The sequence below is a fragment of the Amblyomma americanum genome, chromosome 1 (genome assembly GCF_052857255.1).
Source record: "Amblyomma americanum isolate KBUSLIRL-KWMA chromosome 1, ASM5285725v1, whole genome shotgun sequence".
Classification (NCBI taxonomy): domain Eukaryota; kingdom Metazoa; phylum Arthropoda; class Arachnida; order Ixodida; family Ixodidae; genus Amblyomma; species Amblyomma americanum.
The window spans coordinates 367,958,932-367,976,678 of NC_135497.1; the positions used below are offsets into that span (position 1 = coordinate 367,958,932).

Here is a 17,747-nt window from a genome sequence, read left to right on the forward strand (position 1 = left end):
ATAACGAGCTTTCCGCATGATTACGTCCGTACGAATGTGTTCATGCGAAAATGAATGGTACCATCGAATAGAGCATAAAAAGTTCTCGTACGCGTGATAAGGGGGTTAGGTGGGCTAATTATTTATTAGATCCAAAAATGTCTAAAAAGTGGGCGAGGCCGGAGAAGCAGTGGCGACAAATTTGAAAACACCGGAAGTGTGGCCGCAGGCAAGCGTGACGCAAAATTTGAAAATGAAGTGGGGCGCTAAGTTCGAAAACTCAAAATGGGCAATTGAAGGAAGAGAAGTAAAGAGGGGCGAGGATGCCTGCATGCTTTCGCATTCCTCCAATGCGGGTTACAGCAGAGATCTATAATTTTTTTTTGGGCGGGCGGAACCGAACTTAATGCTCTTGCATTCGATGGACAACCACGGGAGAGGGGCGGTTTTAATTTCGCAAATTTGACCTGCTCGTCTTCGTTGATAGCTTGGAAGGATATTTTACACAATAGCGTAAACCCAGCGTCGGCCGTTGGTCCTTATGAGTCGAAAAAAATCCCAGAATTACCGAAAAAGGGTATAGGAAAAGTAGCCTTGTTGGAGTTCGGAACTACCACTTATGGGTGCCAGGCAGATAAGCAACGCATGAGCTACGAAAGGTTGTTGGATCAAGCGAGTTAGAGGAGCACCTGGTGAGCACGTTGTAGTGTGCATGAAAGTAATGTGCATTTGTGATGTGAGCTGATGTTATAGTAATTATGTAAATTCTAATGATAATTAGGCGTTACAATATGCGCGGAATTAAAAGGCGCTGTTATGGTATTTCATTGCATAGAAACAAATAGTATGTATGCGCGAGAGTAAGTAGGTACGTATTATTGCGTGAACTTTAACCTAGATAGTGATTGGTTCTCGATAATTGTCAATTTTAATCGGCAACGTGATCGTTTTTTGAGATTGAAGTCGATGAAGTGAACGGTGTGGCCTTAGTGGATTGGTAATCGGTGAGAAATTAGAAAAGAAAGGAGCAAAAAGATGCAAAAGTAGGAGAAGGGGCTGTCGCGTCTACTCCGAAGGCTAAGCTTAAGCGTTTTCACAAGATTCCTGTGTCTTGTTCCACTTCTCGCAATGCAAAGCTGACGGTCAAATGAGGCTAGCCTTTGAGCTCTAACTGGAAGCTCCCCACAATTGGGGCTTTGATGTCTTGCGACGTGACTCGCTGCACCTGCTACCACTCGTTCCGCCACTGCGCCGACCACTGCTCCAACCGCTCGCGCGCGCCAGTTGTATTACGTGACTACCTTCGTGATTCGCTCTTCCTGAATAAAAACCAGTGCTCGCCGCCTAGACCCAGGGTAAAGAAGTCGCAGGCTAAAGAAGTCGACGATACCTGCGAGCGGTTATCTGATTTTACATGACTATACAGATGAATTTACACTACACAGAAGACGCACATTAAAGTCGATGATACCTCATGCCTTCGCCTTTCAGCCGAGGCTTTAATATTTGCTACGGGTCCCATGTGGACCCAAGATATTAGACTTATTTTTGGAAATGTGGCGGAGTGCTTGAAGCTTACTTCACCTCCGGCTCAGGTTGGCCTGGTACTGCAGTGCCTCCGGGATCGGCCTGGGACATTATAGAACGCACGTCTTTTCTTTCACTTTCAAGAAAAACGCTAAGGCGCCCGTGTTTAGTGCGATGTCAGTGCACGTTAAAGATTCCCAGGTGGTCGAAATTATTCTGGAGCTCTCCACTACGGCACCTCTTTCTTACTTCTTCTTTCACTTCCTCCTTTCTCCTTTCTCTTACGGCGCAGTTCAGGTGTCCGCCGATATATGAGACAGATGCTGCTTCATTTCCTTACCTCAAAAATCAATTATTATTATTATTATCATTGCTCTCCTCTCGTTCAACTCTCCTACTTTCTGCACGCAGCAGCGATTCTGGCTCGGCTTAAGCCAGTGGGCAGGCCTGTGTACTTCTCTTTTCATTCTTCCTGTCAGCAAACGGAGCAGTAGGAGCCTAGACACCACAGAGACATGGAACCAAAGCCGGTCACCGGGTTATAATACTAATAATAGGTTTTTGGGGAAAGAAATTGGCGCAGTATCGGTCTCCTATATCTTTGGACACCTGAACCACGCCGTTACGGAAGGGATAAAGGAGGCAGTCAAAGAAGAAAGGAAGACGTGCCGTAGTGGGGGCTCTGGAATAATTTCGACCACCTGGGGATCTTTAATATGCACTGACATCACCGGGTGGAGTTCTTCGGCTGAGCAATGGAGGCGCCTGACTGCTTCCAGCGATCGCTACGACAGAGAGCATCACGATGCCTCTTTGGCTGGACATAAGTCGCGAAAGCGGACTCGTCGCGTTGACCCCCCGCGGTGGCTCAGTGGTAAGGGCGCTCGGCTACAGATTTGGAGTTCCCAGGTTCAAACCTGACCGCGGCGGCTGTGTTTCGATGGAGGCGAAACGCTAAGGCGCCCGTGTGCTGTGCGATATCAGGGCACGTTGAAGATCCCCAGGTGGTCGAAATTATTCCGGAACCCTCCACTATGGCACCTATTTCTTCCTTTCTTCTATCACTCCCCCTTTATCCCTTAGCTTATGGCACGGCTCAGGTGTCAGCCGATATGTGAGGCAGATTGTGCGCCATTTCCTTTCCCCAAAAACCTATTTCATTTCATTCGAGCTGACCAAACCGATGAAGAATGGTAGGTAAATGTCTGGAAAAGCAGCGGCACAGGCAAAAAAATTATTTCAAACTGAAAAAGGGCAGCGGATGCTGCAAACATCTCCCTGTCGACAATGGCCATTGTTTCGATCGCCTTACGCTTCGTACAACCTGGATCAGCCGGGTTGAGCCAGGCCTTTTATTCTGTTTTTTTTTCTAGTTTTCAGAGGGGAATCTGTATTAGCTTTGTTATACGCTATTTAGGGAGTTTAACAGTAGCGTTACGTTACGATATCTCCTTTTGCATTTTTTAATGGTGCGGTTCAAGTGTCCACCTCGAAAAAAAGCCTGGAATGCGTCTTTCTTTTCCTTGAAACCAATGAATTGTTTGCAATGCGAATAAAGATTCCCAACGTAGTCTTTTGCCAATTCGAGATGCTCTGCTCGGTTTGAAGAAAAGCACATAACTACTATTGTCCGTTAAGTTTCGAGACTGGTTTATTTTCTTCTATAGAAATGATCCCCAAAACAAATGTTTGTGCCTATGTAAACGTCATCTTTTCGAGTTAACCTGAGGTATTTTTGTTATATGCTGTGGTGGTCGCTAGATGGCACTACTTGTAGAAAACTACGTTGTCACTAGTCGTCTGCGCATTCTACTGTGAGTGAATGTGGAGAGATGTACGTCCACCTCAAACAGCGTGTAAAGATAAAATGCTGTGTGAAGGTTGGCAAGACTGCCACAATGATGTATGAGCTCATTCGCCACGCTTAGGGCAACGAGACATTATCGCGGTCACGAGTTTTCGAAAGGCACAAAAGGTTTGTTACGCGGAGAATGTCGGTGGAAGACGACACAAGGCAGGGCACCGTTCAACTTCACGGAATGAAAACAACGTGGCTCAGATCAGGAAAATCGTACAGCAAAACTGCCCCATTACAGTCCACATGCTATCAGATGCTCTCGTCATTAGCAAGACAACATATGCCACCAAATTTTGGGTGAGAACTTCGGGAAACGAAATCTGAATGCCAGAGTTGTGCCGCATTCCCTAACACGTACAGGACCAGAATGACAAGCGGACATCACTGAGCGCTGATTTGCTCTCCGAGGCAGAGAAGGATGCTGCATTCGTCGACAGCATTTTTGCTGAAGACGAAACATGGTGCTTTCGATACAATCCCTAAATAAAAAGATGCAGAGCGCCGAATGGCAGTCCACAAGCTCTCTGGCGTCGAGAAAAGGGCGGTTACAGATGACCAAAACAAAGACAATGCTGATAGTGTTTTTCGATGCCAGAGGTGTCATACACCACGAGTTCGTTCCACAAGGGCCGACGGTGCATCAGGAGTTATATATCCGCCTGCTCCAACACACGCCTGAGGCACTGCGACACCGTCGCCCTGACTTATGGGCATATGAACAAAGGAGCCTTCTCCTCGATAACGCAAGGCCGCACACTGCTCTCAGCGTGACAAAATTTCTCTCGAAGCACAGCATTAGCGTACGTCCTTATCCGCTATCCTCGATTGACCTCTCCCCATGAGATTTTTTCCTGTTTCCTCGTGTGAAGAGAGCCCTAAACGGTCGCTGGATGGGGAGCGTGCGTAGAATTCAAGACGCCACGACAAAGTAGCTTGTAGCCCTGCCGAAATAAACGTTTTGCAACTGTTTCCAAGAAGACAAGAAGCGTTGGAAGTAGTGTAGAGACTGCAAATGAGACTATTTCGAACGGGTGCTGCCCAACTGATTTCAATTATAAACGCTTTTTAGCAGACTCAGTCTCGGAACTTTACGGACATAAGTTGTAGCTCACCTTGCCGCTGGAAACCTCAGCTGCTTCGTGAGAGCAAGAACGACTACTAAATGTTTGCTGTCAGCTGGCATTGGTGCTTTTATCTCATAGCGCGGTTCAAGTGCCCATCGGCAAAGTGAAATATTTAGGGTACTTTTGTGTTCACGTACAGTGGAGGCTCTTGGCCACTTCTAGCAACAATGTAGAACTGTGACTACAGCTGGAATAGAACTAGACTGTCTAATTTCTTTTAACCAAGGTGGGCCTGGACACTGGACACCGCCGCGAATGTTTTGAAAGCGGCAGCTCGTGATGCAGAAAAACGCTAAGAATGGGATATGCTTGTCATTTCTTGCCACTGTGAAGTTCATATCACATGAACAGGTCCCCCAAAAGCCCACCATCTTAATCTGCGTAAAGCTGGCTTGAGCTGTGGGCTGTGGAGCTTAGCAGCGATCGTCGTGACGTCCACGAAGAGGTGCTTGTCATCACCATAAAGTCCTCAGAAGCCTCCGGAGTCTTGGACCGAGGACCCACGGACATTTGCTTCTGCCACCATCCTCTTCATTAAACACTTGCTCATTCATTCGCTCGGTCGCTCGCTCGCTCGCTCAATAACTCAGTCACTCATTCACTCAGGTGTCTCCCGCCAAAATGAGCCAGTGGTGCGCTCAAGGGAGGGGAGACCCTCCAGGAGAGGATCTTGGCTGCGAATATGGTCAATCTGTGAACTGAACAGATGTAGTTGCTTCGATCGAGCGGGCCCCCTAGCCCATGCAGTGTGAAGGGCACCCTATCGAACAGAGACCTCTAGAAGAAAGCCGAGTGTACTAGTGACGTAGAGGAACCGGACAGTTAGCTATGTCACTTCAAAGAGGGCCTGAGGCTCCAGACGTCTCGGCTGCTGACGCGTCAGCTATCGTCGATCAATGTGCCAAGCCGGCATCCTTAGGTCTACGAAATTCGTAGCGAACGCTTCATTAGGCTAGTCAGAGTCGTATTTGGGGCGTTTGTTCACTACAGTGCATTTGCCACTAGTTCCAATGAGCCACAGGGGCTCCGCCGCTGAACCGCGCCGCGCCTTTTCTCGAGACGTTGTTTTCTATTTTCATTTCCCTTCTTTGTTCCTTTCTTCTTTCCCTCCCTACTTTATCCCTTCCCTTACGTTGCGGTACAGGTTTTCACCCAGGTAAGTGAGAAAGTTATTGCGCCATTTTCTTTCCTGAAATACTAAACAAAAGTTAGCCGGCGTGCAGAGACCCGTCATGTTCTCGAAAGGAAAGGTGCACAACTGGCTGCCTAGGTCTGTTGACACCTCGACCTCGCTTCCATGTGCGCCGTTGGTGCAAAAACCTGGTTTGATTGTGTTGAGCATATTGGATAGGCAGCGCGCACAACCTGCTGCCCTGGCGGGTGGCAGTTCAAGGTTGATCGGGAGAGGTTGGTCACTCAATGAACGCTTCGGCCTGTTGCTGCCGTGGCGCATGTATACCACAAGATTGTCAGCGCTAATGCATGCAGCCCACATCTCTCTCACCACCACCACGTACGTCAAAGCGCGATTAAGGGGTCCGGGGAGCCAGATATATGCGCCCTTCTTTTCCTCAAAGTCGTCGGCTTCTAGAACCTGAACACCAATGAACACAATTAATGACAACAGATTTCGCTTTGAATTTCTTGGACTACATGAGTTAATAAAAATTGTTAAATTGGTTTTTGGGGAAAGGAAATGGCGCAGTATCTGCCTCACATATCGGCGGGCACCTGAATCGCGCCGTAAGAGAAGGGATAAAGGAGGGACTAAGAGAAGGACGAAAGAGGTGCCGTAGTGGAGAGCTCCCGAATAATTTCGACCAACTGGGGATCCTTAACGTGTACTGACATCGCACAGCACACATGCGCCTTAACGTTTCGCCTCTATCGAAACGCAGTCACCGCGGTCGGATTCGAACCCGGGAACTCCAGATCAGTAGCCGAGAGCCACTACCACTGACAGAAAGACCGACAGGCGGACAGACAGACAGACAGACAGACAGAAAAACTTTATTTCTTTAAGTTAGTTTTAGACCCTGCTGGATCCCTGGGCCACTGCGCTGTCCCGATCTGCATTAAATTGGCCATGTTGGGACATGACGTCGGCAGCACGAGTCACCGCACAAGCTGCGATGTCGGATCTGCAGACGTGAGCAGGACCTCCCAGTCCTCCCAGCTCGAGATGGCGTGCTGTCCTTGCGCGAGAGGGTCAGCAGGGCAGACGAAAAGGATGTGGGAGAGTTGCGCGAGGGTCACCGCAAAGAGAGCATGCAGGGGACGTGCCACATTCGTTGGATAACAGCTGAGAGGATGACAGAGAGCGGGTCTGGAGGCATCTGAAGAGGATCTGTTCGGAGTGCGTAAGAGAGGGGTGCAGAAGGGGGTAAATCCGATGGTCCAAATGGGGTATTTGCGTGAGCTCTGCAAAAGTGTGCGCCCGCTCTCTCGAGAATCCTGTACTGTCCTCGGCCCGGCAAATCAACCCTGGGGCCAGTTTATCGGCAGCCTCGTTTCTATGGTTCCCAGAGTGAGCCAGAACCCACTAGAGCTCTACCCTGCACGGTAAATTTTGGATAGAGGTGTTCCACAATTGCCAGTCGAGGGTGTGAATCCTGCCCCTGACAAAGTTGGACAGAGCTGTTTTGGAGTCTAAAAGATGTATTGGGCGTCCGAGTGTGCAACGGCTAGGGCGATGGCGGTCTCCTCTGCCTCCTCGGGCATAGAGCCCGATGGAAGACGGTGAGTTAGGGGTGCGGTAGGGTTTGATTGTAGGCAACTGCTACCGCTTGATGCGCTGTACTTGTGGCGTCTATTCAAACGGCATCGTGCGCTTGCCCGTAATCCTTATGGAGGGCATCAGCGCGAGTTGCGTGGCGAGCAATATCATATTGGGGATGGATGTTTCGAGGAAGGGGTTTCACAACGAGAGGTGTATGGACGTGTCGAAGGATGACTATAAGGGTTGACTGAGCCACTGCGGGGAGTAATCCACATTCGTTTTTAGAACCCGCGACACCTGTTAATCACTAATCTTAATCCGAGCGCCTACAGCAACTCCTTCTCAGTGGAAAAAATGCCATAGGAGCCTTGTAATGGGGTCACCTCCCTTCACAGCGGCCAGTAAAATTTTCCCGCAGCCGTCATCCACTCCCTGCCTAAGGCGTACCCTCAAGGCGCGACTGAGGGGTCCACAGATAATGAGTCAGTTCGTGCGCATTTCTTTTCATCGCGACTACCATTCTATTTTCGATTTTTCTTTCTTCCATTCTATTTTTCTTCTATTTTCTATTTTCAAAATGCATTCATATAGAACATTATTACTAAGTCGATTTCATCTATGATTTCTTGGTTTATTGGACACAAATCAAGAGATGAATTTAAGGAGAACGTACACGCTATCAGCCATCTCGCAAAGATTCCTCACAAGCAAACCATGAAGAATGAGCAGAGCTAGCAACGGTCAAAAAACACAATTCGTTGTCATAACAATGAACCTAAGCAAGAAGTTCTGTAAGAAATTAGGTTATTTTCCTGGTTGCCCGGCGCGTAATCACCGCGGGCTATTTTAACTGTGTTCTTGATGCGCATAGTAATGGGCGAAGCTCCTGGGTGTGTCGGCCTCAGGCGCTCTCTGCTCGAGTGTCCTAAATGGGCATTGTAACTATGCGCTCGTGCCAGTGAGTTCTACTGACGATCGGCTAGTATTGCGCTCCCTTTGTCTTTCGGTCCCTGGCACATGCCTTTCATGGCGTCTTAATTTGCGCGTTTTGCACAATATACAATCCCGCACGAACCTTTAACATAACTTAGTACGGTAAAGTTGTAGGCCAGTTCATGAGATATAACGACTAAAACTGGCAAGAGACACAGGACTCAGGCAGGCGACAACACAGGGCGGGACGTTAAATTTACGTCCTAGGATTTACGTCCTAGCCTCGGCTGATTCGTTTCTGCTAAAAGAACAAATGCCTTTTTCCTGACTTTGGAAGGATTTTGATATACGGCCTTGACAATCATAATCACAGCAATATTAGCTTTTGCTCAAAAAACGTTCTGTGAAAGTACGGTGAAACCACCTTCCTTGTCAGCCTGGACAACAACAACAAGGTCGTTTTCATTCATATGGCAGGTCGCTCTCGTAAAACTTCAGAGCTTCCGGTCTTCTTAGTGAAAATCCTTCGCAGACAGCCTACACTTTCCATAAGGCAGGATGCTCTGTCGTCAGCCGGTGCTTTCTCGAGCACCCTGTGCAGAGGCGCTAGAAGGATGTATTTGGGGGCATGCTGCACCACACCCTCAAATTTCGCTGGAACTGACGAGTTGCCGAGAAAACTGACTGCAGGCACATCCCCCTTTCCCTTCTTTCCTTCTACCTTTCTTTAAGATTTGATGGCGTAGGCAATTACAGTAATATTCTGTCCAGGGCTCCGTAGTGCGCTGAAGGTCACTTTATAGCCTCCAACGTTGGGATTAAAGGCCAAGGCTTTGAAAGCACGCAGTTCCAATTCAATTGAGGAATCCGACTTCACTCCAGCAGACTGCTGCAGTGTTGCCGCCTGCCTCGATCCGCCTTACGACTGTCGCAATTTTTAGTCGTTGACCCTGTCCTATTTTCTGACCTCCTTGCAAGCTTGCCAGACTCAAGTTCGTTCAAGCAGGCATTGATACTAGGTCTTCTAACGTGCATGTGCAAATAACGAAGAATCTGGTTGCAAATATCGTTCAGCCTCTCATCGAAGTTTGAGGTAATGTCAAAGCCCATTGGAATGTTTAGATAACAGTTCAGGTACTTTACTTGAAACTAAATCTAAAGCTTCTTTAGTCACCCATGATGTCTGAATATATCTTAAAGGGACAATGAAATTATTTCGAAGGTCATATTCTAGTTTAACAGATCTGTAGAGGTGGTTATTGTGGGTATTTCAGTCAAAGTTAAACGCTCTGCATCGATCACATAACTTAAAATTAACTTTAAAAATCACTGTTTGCAGTAGGTGGCAACGTATGAGGGCGACACCTCACCGCACTTCCCCTACCCTTATGACATCAGTGAGCAACCTCGGCGAGCTCAGTAACCTCACTGCCCACTAACGTAATTCTGCGCCCCCATTCTGTGTGTCATTGGTACCGTGGCGGGATTTGGAGCGGAATCGGTGCAGTCCAAGCCTATTTAGTTTTTTTTTCTCGCGCGTTGGCGTATTGAGTAAAGGAGGCTGGGCACAAGCATAATTTTTATTCGCTGACATCTTTGGTGTTAATGAAGCTAGCGTAAAAACTTTGGCGGTGTGATGACAAGTGATGGAATACGGATCGCTCATGCGGATTTTCTAACCTCAGTGTGTAAGTACCATTTCACGGTCGCATTAGCCCGTGTTGTGAAGGGTGGATCTCTGACATTAGTCGTGTCACTACTACCTCGTTGAGGGAAACAAAACAAAAATCATCTAGTAATGCTCGTTTTTTCGTTCTTGAGCTGTATCACCAGGAGGTAGCACATGCTTCCATGTTGCACATCCATACTAGTCATGTCGTTTTTTTGGTTTCTCGATGCTCAAGTGTGCATCACCAGGTTTTTGCATTGAATGTCTCTTCGATAGAACCCGCTGCGTGTTCAATCCTGAAAAAAGTGGGTCTCCAGGTTGCGCACAAGCCCACAAACACTGTTGCGCTTTGTCTAGCTGTTCCCAAAGAGCGGCCGCGGAGAGAACGAGCCCTAGGCGTTGTCCACAAAATTATTTGCGCCGACTGCCACGCAAGCTACATCGGCCAAACCAAAATTTCAAAGAAAGAATTCAGCAACATAAACACGACGTCTGCAAATTCGCAAGAGAGCGCAATCCAGTAGCGGAACATTCCGAGGACTCCGACCATGGAATCAACTTCGAAGAAACCCGCATCCTCTGAGCCGAAACCAATTACCACAAAAGGCTCCTTCTGGAATCCTGGCACATCCAAACCACCCCGAACAACATCAACCGCACAAAAGGAAACCTCCCCCAGTATATTCCCAGGGACTTCGCTCTTCAATTCAACAAAAAAAAAGTAGCCATTTACCGCCTTTCTGCAGTGCGACAACGTGACTAACAGCCTTAACCCCCCTCCTCCTCTCCCACGCGTTTGGCATCACAGCTGTCGTTCCTTTGACTTCCTCCTCCTATCCAAACTTAAAAGACATTAGCTACTGCCCTCAGTCACCCCTGATAAAGGAACCGAGTCGACTTCAAAACTTTGTGTCAAAATTAAAATTTTTGCTTGGAAATGTGCAGTTTGCTTGGAAATGTCAGCCCCAACATGTTGTTCGCACAATTTTCCGGCTTCCGAAAAAGACTGTGCTCGTCAGAGGAAATACCTGAGCCATTAAGAATGTCCTGAAATGTTTTTCGATAATTACAAAAAATTTATCCGGCGAGATGTGCGCAAAACCTTTCGGCCTGACTTATTTATAATTGGACATACTGGGTTGCTGAAGATTTGCTCAAACCTGCTTTTTTCGTCTTGTTCTTTTCTTGTGTGCATTCAAACACTAAGCCTGAAATTCAGCCCTGGACCCAGTTGTTCCTCCGTACAGTACATTTGTAGAGGGCTTGAAGCCCGTTAGGGAGAGGGGTTCAAGACGAGAGGGTTGGTTATGGTCTGAAACTTTTCCAGCAGCAATCTTCAGGATAAAGCACCCAGGCACGCCAAGCCTGCTTCGAATATGCACACAAAAGTTCCCTACGCTTATACGCCGCCCTCTCGCAGCGTGTCAGCTCTCAACTATACGGTCGTGTGGTCTACGCCCGTTATCAGGCGCGTCATTAGCTTCCCTGCCGGCTTTGCTGCTCTGAGCGAGATGGCTTCTATTGGCTGGCTGGCATCCATTATATATCTCGGTTGTGTAGCTGCGTTTTTACTGATGTTTTCCGGGGTTTGTGGTGGTGTTGTTCTACGCACAGTGTTCATTTGAGATCCGAAGCATCCGAAGGTGATCGAAGTGAGATGAGGACAGCGTGTGGTGCCGACTAGGTATAGTTTGCCCCATCGCTTGAAACCATTTGCTTAGCAAGCTGGCTTCGTACAGCAGAAGCCTGTGACACCTACGCATTCAAAGGCGAAAGAAGAGAATAGAGTTTTTTTGTGAACTGAGAACTCAACAGTCTGCAGCGTTGACCGCTCTACTCATTTTATTTAGAAAGCGCGATGTACTTCGAGTAACTTAACTTACGCTAACCGTTCTCGCCAAGGATTGCGTTTGCTTCATTTTGAAGACTACCAGCGATTGCGCACTGTATGCAGCAACGTCTTCCACTTCATGAAATAATGATGATGATTATAGATTTTATGGTGGAAGAGCATCTGTGGCCAGAGCGCGCCATAGCTCAGGGTATTTTTCGATTACTTATGGTTGGGTCAAAGACCCAATGCCCAAGCATTTCACCCCTCATAAGCCGAACACCAGACGAGGGGAAAGCTTGTACCCATTGGATCACCGGTGGGTATCCGGCGGCACTGGGGATTGAGCCCCGCACTTCCCGCATGCGAGGTGGATGCTCAACCACTTGGCCACCGCTGTGGTTCTTCTCCTTCATGAAATAATTCACGCAATGAGCCGTAAGTTGTGCATGCCAGATTGAACATGGGTGTCACGTGTAGGACAAGATTCCGCTTCCTAAGTAATGTTTTCTTTGCAAAATCGGTAAGCGGAGAGCCCGGACACGGTTGGAGCCGGCACTTAGCGCATGCCAACTATGTTCTCATAGAAACGCGGGGTTCGGGGAAGTTTATCATAGCTCAAACCATAACCTGCGCACGAACATGGGGCGCGAACCCTGAACAGCAGAAAACACCAATTTATCGTTTGTTTTAAGAAATGCCGAAACGGAAACGTCTACAGTATCAATTTAAGCGTAACAGCTTCTCTCAAAGCATATTTGCTCTAAAAAGTGCTGTTCAACGCAAAAAATTATTTTTCATGGTTAGCTACACGTGACGGCATCAAGAGAAATTTTTCTCTCACCATGGGCAAATTCGTTGCTGGTTTAAGCCGTTCTATTTTTCTGCCCATTCATTGCAATATACAGTAAGCATATTTTATAACAGGACAAACTGTAAAACAACGCTTCATTGACATAAATGTTTTGCAAAAATCGGTATTTATGCAGTCGCAGATATGTCATTAGCCAAGCCAAGTACAGTACCGCTCTGTTCCCAGCATTCCCGCGGGGGACAAAGTGACTTTTAAGAAGCTTTCATAGATGGTTGCACCAGCTTTCCGTCTTGGTAGTACTTGGAAAGTCGATGATAGTTCTTCGAGCCGAGCCAACTATACAAAAATCCCGCCGCATTTGTGCGCTCGACCAGCCGGGCTACGTACACAATTACGTAACGGAGCACCCGGCACTCACAGTCACTTCGCCAAGGTTGCAGCCACCGAGGTGTGCCTACAGCATTGCAACTGCGCAAAGCTAAAGGTGCACTTTAATCTACTTACGTGAGTAAGTGCGAAAATACTTCTTGTGCAAATTATAAAGCAGTTAAAAATTGTGTTGATTTTTTGTTTATTTTTATTTTCTTTTGCATATAGTTTCAATTATTTTAATTTAAGTGAATTAAGATCTGCGATCTGTTCAACGTTTCTTCCACCTAGCTCAGTCAAACCCTACTACGTAATTAGAGGAAGTTCTGAGCGACCTCGCAGGGGTAACTGTTAACTCCATCTGAGACATTCGAAGTGGATTGCAAGCTACGAGATAAAACCTTCGAAACCTGTCAGGTTGGCTCTGCAGCGTGTGTAACCAGCACATACAACGTCGCGGCAAACTATGCCTCCCGGTCGGCATCGGCGGCCACCAAAGTTTATCTTACACTGCAGGCATCAACCAGCCCCACCACATGTACAACCACCACTCTGGAGGCAGAAGAGGCACGCATCGCTCCAGCAATGCTCTGCATTGAGGAGGAAGAAAGAGCCTGCATCCTCACCAACTCTCTAGTTGTCTGCCGCAATTACGGCAGGCGTAGTATACCCACCCGCGCACATCCAAACCTCAAAAACAGAGAACACCGACCATCCTATGTTGTTATTTCTACACCTGGTCACCACTACCTCTACAGGAACCAGCGCGCGCGCTATCACCCGAGCTTATGCTAACCGAGTCTCGCACGATGGCTCCACACCATCAGAGCCGGTGTTCTAGCAGTACTGCGCATTCCTTCAACACAAGCGGTTCCACCGACACCCGGACCCCTCGCCATACAAACACTTCACGCGGAATGCGAAAATTTGGGCGAGTTGGTAAGTGTTCATTTTCGCACTCAGCGCAACACGAACGGGACACAAGATGAAGGACTAGCACAAACAGGCGCTGACTATCAACTGGTTTTTTATTGAAGAACGAAAAGCGTATAAATACAAACAGTGTACTACTTATCAATCAACAAAAGTTATCTGGAAGGCACGTGGGAAGTCAGATAGCCCAATTCCCTCTCGGATAACGTTATGGAAGGGCTGCTGATACATTTTGCGCCGTTGTGGTAAATATAAAAGTTTCCATAACTTCGCGTGTTAATTTATTGTTATGTCGGAACAGGATGCGCGTGTTCCTGTAATCGGGAACACATTGGCACTTTTTGCACTGGAAAGACGCCTGGGCAAGGGGGTCCCCTTTTGCTCTCCTTTCTGCATGATCCTTTTCATTCCTGCATTGGCATTGCCTCCTGTGGGAGCCTGTGTGAGACAGGGGGTCATTTTTCCTGGTGTTTTCATGTTCCATCAAGCGTTTGTTAACGCACCTGCCAGTCTGGCCAATGTACATGGAACCGCAGGAGAAGGGGACCTGGTATACCACCCCTACCTCGCAAGGTATAGATGGCGACACATGACGCACCTGACAAGCATCCCTCTTGCTCTTACCGTAGTGCCTCTGATTGACCTGTTTGCACATTGCGCTGAGTTTTCTAAGTGCAGAAAATACGACTTCAACGTCGTATCTGCCCACAACTTTTTTCAGCCCATGTGACAAGCAGTGTGCATACGGGACCACAGCCGGCTTTTTCTTCTTTTTGGTTCTTTCGGCTCCCATTCTTGAGCTGCCTAAGAAGTTTCTTCGCTGCCCTGGAAATGAGTTGATCTAGGTACCCGTTCAAACTTAACCTGCTTGTTTGTGCTAAAATGCTCTCTCGCGTCATTTCACCGCCTGTTTGTGCTAATCCTTCGTCTTATGTCCCGTTCGTGTTGCGCTGAGAGCGAAAATGAACTTCACGCGGAATCGAGGAAGCCGTTGCATGAAAACTGCTCCAAGCCAACGCCTACTACTTTCTTAGCCTCCCCAGCTGACAGCAAAACCGTATAACGCCCTGTAGTGAGGATCCCTCACCAGACAAGGGGCAAAAAAATTGTTATTTACCCCCGGTAGAATCCACTCCCTGCTTAAGTCATTCCCTCATGGCGGGATTGAGATGTCTGGAGGGAGTGAGTCAGTTGCTGTGCTTTTCCTTTAATCGGAACAATTTTAGCATACACCAGCAAGAGGGGACGCTGTTTGACAACTCGCGGTTATATGTTTCGTCTTGTGGTTATTCTCGAGATGCGTATGTGAAAATCAATTAAAAGCTTTACGCAGGTGTTATAACACGTGTGCAGAGAAGATTTTTTTTCTTCGTCAGGTGGAACCGAGCTTATGGCTCGTGCTGTTAATGGACAACCACGGGGGAGGGGCTGTTTTGCCTTCACAACCATCGCTTCCTAGTTCATTGCTTTACAGGGTGTTTTGCGCGACAGCGTACACGCAGCATCAACCGTCGTCCCGTGTAAGTCTCAAAATTTGCAGAATTCCCGAAGTAAGAATTTAGAAAAAGATAATATTCGTTATTGGAGTTCGAGCCTTTATGCTGTCTGGGTGCCACGCGGAGACGCAACGCATAGGCTACGAAAAGTTTTTTTTTTGTAGTTATTGCCTTGATAGGCTAGGGAAGGTCGTCGGTTCCAGCGAGTTGAAGAGGCACTTAGTGAACGCGTAGTGTGTATGACTTAGTAACATGTGTTTTGGTGTGCGCTGATATTATAGCAGTTAAGGAATTATTATGCAAATTAGACGTTACAAATTTCGCGCATTGAAATGCGGTGTTATGTTCTTTCTTGTACAGAAATAAATGGTGCGTACAAATGACGGTAGATACGTACGTAGTATGTCGTGTACTGTAACAAAGATAATGATTAGTAACCGGTAATTGTGATTGGTAATCGGTAACGCGATCGTTAATTGTTATTGTAATCGATTAATGTGATGGGTGTGGTCTTAGTGGATTGGTAATCGGTGAGAAATGAGAAAGGAAAGGAGTAAAATGATGAAAAAGAAGGAGAAGGCGCTATCGCGTTTACTCCTAGGGCGAAGCTTAAGAGTGCTCAGAAGTTTCGCGTGTCTTCCGGGGGGAGGCGTCTCCGGCGTCAACTTTGGCGCGGTAATTTTGGACTGAAAAGCTCAACTTCTCGCATGCAAAGCTGAAGATCAATATACCAATGAATTTCAGCTCTAACTAGGGGCTTCCCGCAGGTGTGGCTTTGACGTCATACCACATGACTTGCTGCAACTGTTACCGCTCTTTCCTCCACTGCGCTGACCGCCGCTCAAACCGCTCGCTCTCGCAAGTTTTGTCACGTGACTAACAACGTGATGAGCTCTTTCTGGCTAAAGGCCAGTAGTCGTCGCCTAGCCACCTCAGAAGAGACATGGAGCGAGAACTAGTCGCCGGGACGACTTCGACTTAGCAATGGAGACGCCAGACTGCTTCGAGCGATCCCTGCGGCAGCGAACGCCACAAAACCGCGTTGGCTGGAGATAAGTCGAGAAAGCGGGTTCATTGAGTTGATGAAACTGCTGAAGAACTCGAGCTGCGCCTGGAGAAGCAGCGGCGCAGGCAACAAGAGGTTCTCAAGCGCAAAGGTGCAACGGATGCGGCCAACGTCTCCGCGTCGACATCGGCCATTGGTTCGGTTGCCTTCCGCTCCTTACACTTGGCTCAGCCGAGTTAATCCAAAGCAATTTTTGGGCCTTTATTTAGGCTGTTAACAGTGAAATTTGTATTAGTTTTGTTATAAGCAATTTAGTAGGTTTAACAGCAACCATAACGGCTAACATCACGCATTCTGCTTTTGCATTTTCTAAAGGTGCGGTGCATGTCTCCACCCAGAAAGGGAGCCTGGAATGCGCCTTTCGTTTCCTTGAAACCAAGAGAGTGTTTAGACCACGCATAAGATTCGCAGCCTAGCCTTTTTTGCAATGTAGACGCTCTGCTGAATCTGAAGAAAGACACAAAACTGGCTCACCTTGCGGGAGGACCCCTCAGCTGCTCCGTGAGAACATAAATGACGACTGAAATCTAGTTTCTTACTGGCGTTGGATATATTCTCTGATAGCGCGGTTCAAGTGTGCACCGGTAAAGTTGACTATTTGTGCGCCTCTTCTGTCCTCAAATTTACCGGAGGGTCTAGGCCACTTCTTGCAACGACGTCAAAATTTTGAGTAAGGCTGCAATGGGGAGGGTGGGGGGGGAGTAGAGTGTCAATTTTGCTTTAAGCAAGCGGGCTCTGGACAGCGCCTGGACGCTTTGAAACGGGCAGTCCGTGATGCACAAACACCCACTGAATCGGAAGTGCTTCTCTTTTTTTTCTGTCACTGCGTGGTTCAGATCACATGGACGTGTCCCCAAAAACCTCATCATCTGAATCCGCGTGATGCTGCTCTGAGCTGTGTGGTGTGCAGCTGGGCTGCTGTTGAAAAGAAAGGAAGGAATATCAGCCACCTCAAGTAAACCACCAGGCGGCGTAATTGATGACGCCACAAGTCATGGCAAGGTGGCTTGAACCACCGCTCGATTTAAAGGGTTCAGCCTTATCCATCCATCCATCCAACTACATCCATCCACATACATCCATCCAACCACATCCATCCACATGCATCCATATATCCACATCCACCGATCCGCATCCAACCATTCACATCCATCCACGTCCACCCATCCACATCCAGCCATTCACATCCATCCATTCAAATCCATCCACATCCACCCATCCATCCATCCATCCATCCATCCATCCATACGCCGGTGATAATCCTCTATACGTGAAGGGTACTGCAAGGGCCAAGCATACTGGCTCACGTCCAGTGCCAGCTGAGGGCCAAATGCTGCGGCGCTCGGCTCTGAAATAAAAAGCGAAACTATACACGAGGAAAAGGAAAGAAAGGTTGCTATCGTGCCATACCTCTTTCAGATCTCGCGCA

At 47.8% G+C, this 17,747-nt stretch overlaps 1 pseudogene; it reads left to right on the forward strand.

The window, feature by feature from the left end:
• The first annotated feature begins 1,450 nt into the window (after positions 1-1,450).
• On the forward strand, positions 1,451-1,617 carry LOC144116717 (U2 spliceosomal RNA; annotated as a pseudogene).
• The last annotated feature ends 16,130 nt before the right edge of the window (positions 1,618-17,747 follow it).